Here is a 9085-nt window from a genome sequence, read left to right as displayed (position 1 = left end):
GGACTTGAGATGTTTTCGTCCGCACCAAAGGCGGCCCTGTGAGGGGAGGGAAAGCCGGGGGGGGGGGAGAAGCTGACAATTTCTTCCCAAGTTTAAAAAAAAAAAAAAAGCCTTTGGGGCTGGCAGAGGAGGTGGGAGCCGAGCACAGGCTGTTTTGAAATCCTTGCTGGAGAATTAAATAAAAAAAAATAAATAAAATAAAGCAAGCCCAAACCACGGGTTCTCTCTGGGCCAATGGCAGCGGTAGCCCAGGGTGTAGGCAGGTTGCCAGGCGCGCTCGGCAGCGTGACCGCACGGCATTGAGCTGCTTTAATGAAAGCCAGGAAAGAACACATTACACAGTGTTTCTTCTGCGAGCCAGCGAGCCTCCAGTGATTGAAATCAATAAAAACAGTCGGCAAGGGGCCCAGTGGGGGAAGAGAGAAATCTCCGCTCCGGCATTCAGTTTGCTTTCCACTTTCTCCCTTCTTCTTCTCCTCCTCCTCCTCCTCCTCCTTCCCCCCTGAAGTTAAACTCTGAAGATCCCCAGGACGAGCGACTTCGCTCCCGGCGCTGGGAAGAGGCTGGTGGGGATTTAAAGGCAGCAAGAGCTTCCCCCCCCATTTCACCTCCCCGCTCCCCCGGCGCGGAGGGAACCCACGGCTTCTTTGGAATTTGAGTCCCGCCTGGAAAAAAAATAAAAACACACAACTCCATCGGACAAGTGCATCGTTTGGCGTTTGGGGAAAGGGATGGATTTGACGGTGGGAGAATGCTGAGAGGTGAGAGGGGGAAGGAAGAGCCGGGCTCGGGTTCAGCCGGAGCGAGGATGTCCCCCACAGCGGAGGGGACCTGGGGAGCTGCGGGCAGGACGGGGAGCGAGCGCTTGGGATCGGCACGATCCGCCTCCTAAAGCTGCCGAAACCTTCGGGGAGACGTGACCGCCCCAGGTAAGCAGAACCCCTTTTATCCATCCTCTGTCCCGCGTCCCCAATCCCAGGGAGAACCTTCCTGCTGCAGCCCCCCCAGCCCGCCCCGCGTCCCCCCTCGTTAACCTCGGGCCAGTTAACGCTAAGCTGGTCCCGGCTGAAAATCGTGTCGGGCCACTAATCCTCGCTTGAACTATAAAACATGCACAAAAGCCCTTTGTTTACTGGGTTTTTGTGCTGAGGTCGCTGGTTGACAAGGTAGGACGGGGCCGTGGCCGGGAGGGCCCGTGCGGAGCCGGGGAACGGGGCTGACCCCGCACGGAGCCGGCCGCGATCTGAGAGGGTGCCAGTAATGAATTTCTAATATGGGCCATATTTATCTATTTTATTTATGTGTTTTAATCACCATAGCAGCCACATACAGTACATACTTGCGCCGAGTTCCATGTGCTGATCTGTCCCAGGAATCACAGCGACTTGCTATAAGTCTGGTGGTTTTGTCAAAAAAAAGAACTTTGCAATTACTCGTTAACGCAGCCAGTTCCTGGCACGTTGCTTAGGACTGATGGACACAGGTTCACCCAGCATGTCTGTGCTCTGCCACTGCCCTAAGGCACGTGGGTTTTATACAGATAGCCCCATAAAAAAGGGAAACAAATCAGGGCTGTAGAACACAACATCCTTCTCAAGCTTTTGGCCAACTTGAGGTGATTTATGGAGGCTTCAGTGAGACATGAAGGGTGAAATCGAAGCCTGCCTTTTGCAAGTCAAGCAAAACTGATGATACCTACAGCCCTTTTCCACCAACGGCAGGAATTCACTGGGAGAGACAACAAATAGGTGCCCCTGGAGAAGAGCAGCCATGGTTGTCCCCTTGGTGGTGGCCACCCTCAGATGTTGGCAGCAGCCCATGTGCTGCCCAAGAGCTGGGGAGGGACTGGGTGTCTCCCCTTCCACTCGGGATGCCCAAGGGGATGTTTTGGCACAAAACGTTTGGTCTTTGTACCCAAACACATCCGGGATGGCTCTGATGGGAGAGAGACTTCAGGCATCTCCTCCAGCTCAGGACCACCAGAGAGAATGCAATAATCGAGTACAGCAAGTGCAGGTGCATTTCTGCAGGTGCAAATGTTGCTCTTTATTGGAAAATGCAGACTTTTAAGGGTAATTTGATCATTTTCTCATCACATGGAAATGGAAATGACCCCCACACTCACAGAGTGACCTGGAGAACATCTCCATGACCAAAAGTAAGGGACTGTTATTTTTGAATATGATTTTAAGCATTTTTAAAGCATGTTCTGATCAAGCTATGAAAATAACTGAGGCTATACTGAAATAGTAACAAGATTTTATGCTGATTTTATCAGTCTAGTTTTGAACTCTTCATATAGAACAATCACAAAATTATAGCTGAAGATGTAACTGAAGAACAATCAATCATTCACAATTAAAACCAGCAAAGTTGTGATCCATAAGAGAAGCTGGCCCCATGAGAGTTTTTGGGACTATCCACAGACCCAAGACTCACCTCAGCTTCCACAGTTTTCAAAATCTGTTCTGTGCTTTGCCTCCCCCCTGCACAGCAGAACTGACAGCACCTTCACAGTGGGGGAATCACACATCACTCCCACACCGACCCGCAGCCCGGCTCGCACCGCTCCTGAGGCTACATTTTACCCTTAAGCACAGGAACTCAGCAAAGTCTTTGCTGAAAATTTCAAGCAGGGCAGGTTTAGGTGAGACCCAGGCAATGGTTATCACTTGTGCCGACGTCCCCAAGCTCAGATGAGGTTCCTCCCCACTACTCTCTCAGCAGAAAATATAAATATTATCTGTAAAGCAGGGTGCAGGGTATTTGTGCTCATAGTGATGCATTTTTTCAGGAGCTGAGTGGTATGAGTTTCCACAGCACCTACTGTTAATGGCATGTGTTTGTTTTCACACACACACCATAGACAAAAAATATTTTGTGTTTTCCTATTGAGATGCCGTTTTGACCAAACACAGATATTCTTGCAGTGAAACCACAAGGCAAGACATGTCACAGTTTTTCAGCCGTGCCAATTACAGCAGATTCCCTGCACAGTGACCCAGACCTTCAGGCTCTTCCCTTAGAGTCTGGAGATCTGCAAGGATCCCATGTGGCTTTGTGAGTTGGATACAACAAAATAGAATCAATGGAAGAACCCATTTCTCACATTTCTACTGGTCATGATAGAATCATAGAATGGTTCAGGTTGGAAGGGACCTTAAAGATCATCCAGTGTCACCCCCTGCCCTGGGCAGGGACACCTCCCACCAGACCAGGTTGCTCCAAGCCCCCTCCAACCTGGCCTTGAACCCCTCCAGGGATGGGGCAGCCACAGCTTCTCTGGGCAACCTGGGCCAGGCTCTCACCACCCTCACACCAAAGAACTTCTTCCCCAGATCTCAGCTCAATCTCCCCTCTTTCAATTTAAAACCATTACCCCTCCTATCGTTCCACTCCCTGTTTCACCTCATCAGGAGTTGTTCATCCTCAACAACAAATCACATCTCCACCATAGCCAAGAGTTCCTAATAGTTCATCCCAACCATCCCTACAGCAACAGATGTTGGAAAAAGAGCTTTTTGAAAACAGTATGTAAGGTTTTGTAACGGTCAGCAAAGGTGGAAGGAGAGGCTTTAAAGGTCAGAGGAAAACCATCTTGGTTTAATCTCAGCTATCTAAATCTTTATGAAGGGAAAGGTCTGGGATTCTACAAAATAAGGGGAATGGCTGTGCTGAAATTCAACAGTAAAAGGACAAATACTGGGGTGAAACACAATACTTGTGTCTGCACTGGTGGAAAAAGAGTGTGGCCATCCCTTTCAAATGAACGTGATCTGACCCTTCTTAAATACTGTAAAGCTTCAAGGTATCTCCTTTCTCATTTACACCAGAGGTTCATGCTCGTGGTAATGAATTCATCCCGCTCAGTACATTTAGTTTGCTCAGCCTCAAACTGACAGCTCCTCTGTGCCGTACCCGTTCTGACTCCAAAATGGAACATAATTAAACCTACAGGTTGGAGAAGGTACATTTTCCCCACTATGGGAAAGACTTGTGAAGCAGAATGCTAATTATTAAATTAAAATAAAAGGTTATCAATCCTGAGGCAGGCAGGTTTCCTCCTGATTCAAATAGGAATCCTTATGTTCTACTTCAGAAGAAATTTTTTGTTAAAAAAAAAAATAAAAGCTACCAAAACCCCCTAAAAAAAACCTCATACCTTTTTACCAACAAGATGTCATTAGCTTCAGCCCCAGAGTTCAGCAGTAGCGAGAGGGAATTCATGTCCCAGTACATACCCTCACCTTTCAAACTCTCTGTGCTCTTCCATTCAATTAAAAGAAAAAAATAATACCTCAACATACTCCTATTCATTCATTTCTTATTTCAGAAAACCACTATCACTGTACTTTGCTCTGCTAAGATCTTCTTTAAAAAATAGTTAAACTTGTATCTGACAGACAGTTCGGTTCCCACCAAACACCCTCTTTTCAGGAGTTTAGTCTAAAGGAGAAAAGTGAAGAAATGAGGGTTCTCGGAGCTGGCAGAATGACACAACCCAGCGTCCCCCCAGGTCCCCCTGCTGCTCTCCCCACCACAACAGCAAGTGCAGGTAGTTCTGTCTCATTAAACACGACTGGTAGGAAGAAAGAATTTGAATAAATTACTTGGCAGCTTGAAATGGTCTCCTGAAAGTTCCTTAAGAAAATTCCATCCATATTCTCCAGCATTTTGAAAGTCTCTGAAATTAAAGCGCAATCCATTCTCAAATCCTATTTAATTTAGTGAGATTTCACACCCTTTCTGTCCTTGTGGGCTCCCTGATGTCTCCAGGACCAACTCCTGGACTCTCCAAATTTATCACACAGTCCTGGAGCTCTGAAATGACATCTGGTTTTTACGGCGTCAGGTGTGCCCTCATTATGCTCGTGTGAGGCAGGGCAGAAAATTGAAAAACAATTATGATTTAAGACCCTAAATTAAAACCTGTCGACTCTTTAGTAAAAATACTCCATAAAACCTGTTGGTATTTCAACGGACCACACTGAAGAGTACCCGCCTAAAAGCAGCACAAAACAAGGTGGTGGTGTTTGCTTATTTGGGAATTAAGGCACCCAGCAAGTTATCCAAAAATAAAACAATATTTAATCTACATCTCAATAATAAGTAGCTTACACTTATTTATAAAATAAATGCCAGAGTTTATGTGGATTGAATTTACGACTCATGTCAGTTTCAAAGTCAGGCTTTGCACAAAAAAGTTACATTTTACACCTTTGATAAACCAAGTATAAACTATCAGCCTAAAAGCAGCACAAAACAAGGTGGTGGTGTTTGCTTATTTGGGAATTAAGGCACCCAGCAAGTTATCCAAAAATAAAACAATATTTAATCTACATCTCAATAATAAGTAGCTTACACTTATTTATAAAATAAATGCCAGAGTTTATGTGGATTGAATTTACGACTCATGTCAGTTTCAAAGTCAGGCTTTGCACAAAAAAGTTACATTTTACACCTTTGATAAACCAAGTATAAACACAACTGAAAACTGGCAGTTGCCCACACCTTTTTAAAGTATAATATAGAGCAGGTAAAATGGAATAACGTGCAAAATACAAGGAAGCACAGACCAACCCACTAACGGGGGAGGAACACAACTGAAAACTGGCAGTTGCCCACACCATTTTAAAGTATAATATAGAGCAGGTAATTAAAAATGGAATAACGTGCAAAATACAAGAAAGCACAGACCAACCCACTAACGGGGGGGTTAAGTTTATCCCACACCTTTTTTGTTCTCATGTAGTTTCGCAGGGATCCAAAAAAAGGCAAGTTTTAAGGTAGAAAGTGTTCCCCAGGGGTCAGTACCAGGTCCAGCCCTCTTCGGTATTTTCATCAATGACCTGGATGATGGGATGGGATGTCCCCTCAGCAAGTTTGCTGATGACACAAAACTGGGAGGGGTGGCTGACACAGCAGAAGGCTGGGCCACCATCCAGAGAGACCTGGACCAGCTGGAGAGTTGGGCAGAGAGGAACCTGAAGAGCAAGTGCAGGTGCTGCACCTGGGGAGGAACAACCCCCTGCACCAGGACAGGTTGGGGGTGACCTGCTGGAGAGCAGCTCTGAGGAGAAAAACCTGGGAGTCCTGGTGGACAACAGGATGCCCATGGGCCAGCAATGGGCCCTCGTGGGCAATAAGATTCTATGATTCTACCACGACCAGTAGAAATGTGAGAAATTGGTTCCCATTGATTCTATTTTGTTGTATCCAACTCACAAAGCCACATGGGATCCTTGCAGATCTCCAGACTCTAAGGGAAGAGCCTGAAGGTCTGGGTCACTGTGCAGGGACTTCAGGGCCACCAGAGAACACCGGGCCAGAAGCCAGGGAGAAGCCAGGGAGAAGCCAGGGAGAAGCCAGGGAGAAGCCAGGGAGGTCCCCACCTGCTTTTCTTTCAAGACAGCAAAAGCAAAAGCACTGTATTTCCTGCACAGGATTCTTCCAGGTTCTCTGAATGAACTCTCCATTTATTTAATGCTTTCATTGACCCTTAAAAACTTCTATTAATTGACCTAAAAAATTCCAAAGCTGTTTGGAAGCTTTGCCTTCTCTCCCCCTGTACTTGCCCAACCCGGCGTCCAGTAACAGCAAGAGGTGCAAATTCACGAGAAATTCCACCTTTCAAGTTATAAACAGGAGCATGATTCATACTTTTCCTGGCTTTGAAAATGTTTACAACATACTATTATTATTTTTCATTTGTACTTCTACACCCAGATCTTGCTCTGATTAGACCTGGGGATACAACTGCCAACGAAAGATAATGCTTTGGTTCATCAGGCGCTCTCGGCAGCTTTCATGGCAGGAAACAAGCTTCGTGTTGGCAGTTTTAAGGCAAACTTTGCTACTTGCCCAAAGTGACATAAATTTAAACCAATCGTGGGACTTCTCTGCTTAAAAATTCCTAACTTTCGGGCATGTGTTCAGGATGGTGTGTCACAGAACTGCATTTCCTCCTTTCTCTCTCTACAGTAATAGAATAAAAAAATGGCTATAGCTCCTAAAGCCTCCAACTGGATAAACATTTCCAAACTCTTTTGGTTTTTGTATATTTTTGCACATCAGCACATTGTGTCGGCCCCACACAGCTCAGTGAGCAGGGCCCAGTGTGGGACACAGAGGTGCCCCCCGCTGCCCCCCACGTCCCACGTGGGGCTCCCCATCCTCCCAGGGAAATACAGCAATTGGCCTAAACCCTGCTCTTCTTGGGAAAACACACACCATGGAGGGTGGAAAAATAATCCCAGAGTGGTTTGGCTTGGAAGGGATCTTAAAGATCATCGAGTTCCAAGCCCCCTGCCCTGGGCAGAGACACCTCCCACCAGACCAGGTCTTAAGTCCTCCATACCTTATGAACACTACGAATAGAAAATCTGAAATAAATACGTGAAACCACCTGGAAACCGCCATATTCCAGTGTTTTCCACAGACAGAAAATCCAAGGTTTGGCTGCATGATCCAATTCCAGGTGGAGTCAGACCTTCCTGCATTTCAGGTGCTTTTAAGCATCAGCAGAGCCTTCTCTGACTCCCCTGCTTGGCCAAGGGCGAGACATCGTGAGCAGATCTGACACGTTCATTTACCTAATGATTAACCTGAGATGCAATTTCATAATTACTTTGAAGATTCCCGCTGCTCTAAAGATGGCCACGGGACCTATTCTGATGACCAGCCCCAAGAAGACCAGTAATAGATACTGGGGAATTTTCCAGTGTTTTCCACAGACAGAAAATCCAACGTTTGGCTGCATGATGCAATTCCAGCTGGAGTCAGACTTTCCTGCATTTCAGGTGCTTTTAAGCATCAGCAGAGCCTTCTCTGACTCCCCTGCTTGGCCAAGGGCGAGACATCGTGAGCAGATCTGACACGTTCATTTACCTAATGATTAACCTGAGATGCAATTTCATAATTACTTTGAAGATTCCCGCTGCTCTAAAGATGGCCACGGGACCTATTCTGATGACCAGCCCCAAGAAGACCAGTAATAGATACTGGGGAATTCACAGGGCACCCAAAACAGAGAGAAAAATCTAAACTGCACACAGGAGGCAAAATACATAGAATGTTCCCAGGCTGACAGCTTTATAACTCTAGATGGTTTCGCAAACGAGATCCAAACAAAAGAGCAGAGACGATCTCTAAATCACTCAGCAATTGCTGCTTCCAAAAACCAGCAACCACCAGCAAACAGCAGGAGTTGCTTGAAGTGAGCTTAAGGAACAGGGAAAAAACCACCTGGATTTTTTTTTTGCCGTTGTTCTTCCAGCTTTATTTTCCTGTATTCTTGAATCTAAGGGTTGGGTTCCCCCTGCTAACGCCGTGTAACCAGGTATCAATCACAGCAACTTCTCATAGGCTGAGACGGCGGGTTCAGGCAGAGGGCACACAGTAAGCAGCTGCGAGGCCCTTTAAGCTGTCTATTGGCCTAAAAGCTTAATGTCGTTACCCAGAGCTCTGATTTCTTCCTCTCCCGCCCTTACACTGGAATATCCATGTTATATAGAATAGAAATTATTAACTTACTGGAAGAAATACAGCCGCACGGTGACTGCGGCAGTGCAAGCAATGCGCTTATAAATGAGATGCTGTATATTTAGCTTGCAGTGAAAGATGACACGACCCAAAATACCTCTGTTTAGGCTCTGAAGAAAGCTTTCCTTATGAATAAAAATCTCAGCTAATAGTTTTAGGAACAATTTAAAGCCGCATAAGTTAGCACAGCCGCCAAAATACACGCTCTCCATTTTCTCCCACCTCTTCCTTGGGTTGGCTTGGGTTGAAAACTCAGTTTGGGCTAAAACCCACCTCTCTGTCCTCCCCCCAAGGTTTCTGTAAAACCAAACCAGCTCCTTAATTCCATTCACTGGGAATATTTCCTCCGGTGAAAAGCGGAGGTGATGGGAAGGTGGAAGTGAGTGGCTGGGCAGCTTGTGAGATCCCGCTTTCTGCAGCCTCCGGCTGAAGACACCATTCCTTAAAATAAATCCAAGTGTTAAACAGGAGATGTGATAAACAGAAGTGTTACATACGTAATGTTCCTAGGCATATCCTACCTTTTCAGTACTGGGGTGATGAA

The 9085-nt window shown here is 46.1% G+C and overlaps 1 protein-coding gene across 2 annotated transcripts in view; it reads left to right on the top strand.

The window, feature by feature from the left end:
• Window positions 1-302: 302 nt before the first annotated feature.
• The window catches only part of GPR146 (G protein-coupled receptor 146), a 47187-nt gene continuing 38404 nt past the window's right edge, over window positions 303-9085 (top strand). The window contains exon 1 of one of the 2 annotated variants that reach the window (XM_014946243.1): window positions 303-929. The gene's annotated coding sequence lies outside the window, so the exon portion shown is untranslated. The remainder of the gene's footprint in view (window positions 930-9085) is intronic. The other variant, XM_014946241.1, reaches the window with a different exon arrangement.

Source organism: Calidris pugnax, unplaced genomic scaffold (assembly GCF_001431845.1).
Source record: "Calidris pugnax isolate Ruff unplaced genomic scaffold, ASM143184v1 scaffold123, whole genome shotgun sequence".
NCBI lineage: Eukaryota > Metazoa > Chordata > Aves > Charadriiformes > Scolopacidae > Calidris > Calidris pugnax.
The sequence above is the reverse complement of the archived record's forward strand: the minus strand, read 5'-3'. Positions and strand labels throughout refer to the sequence as shown.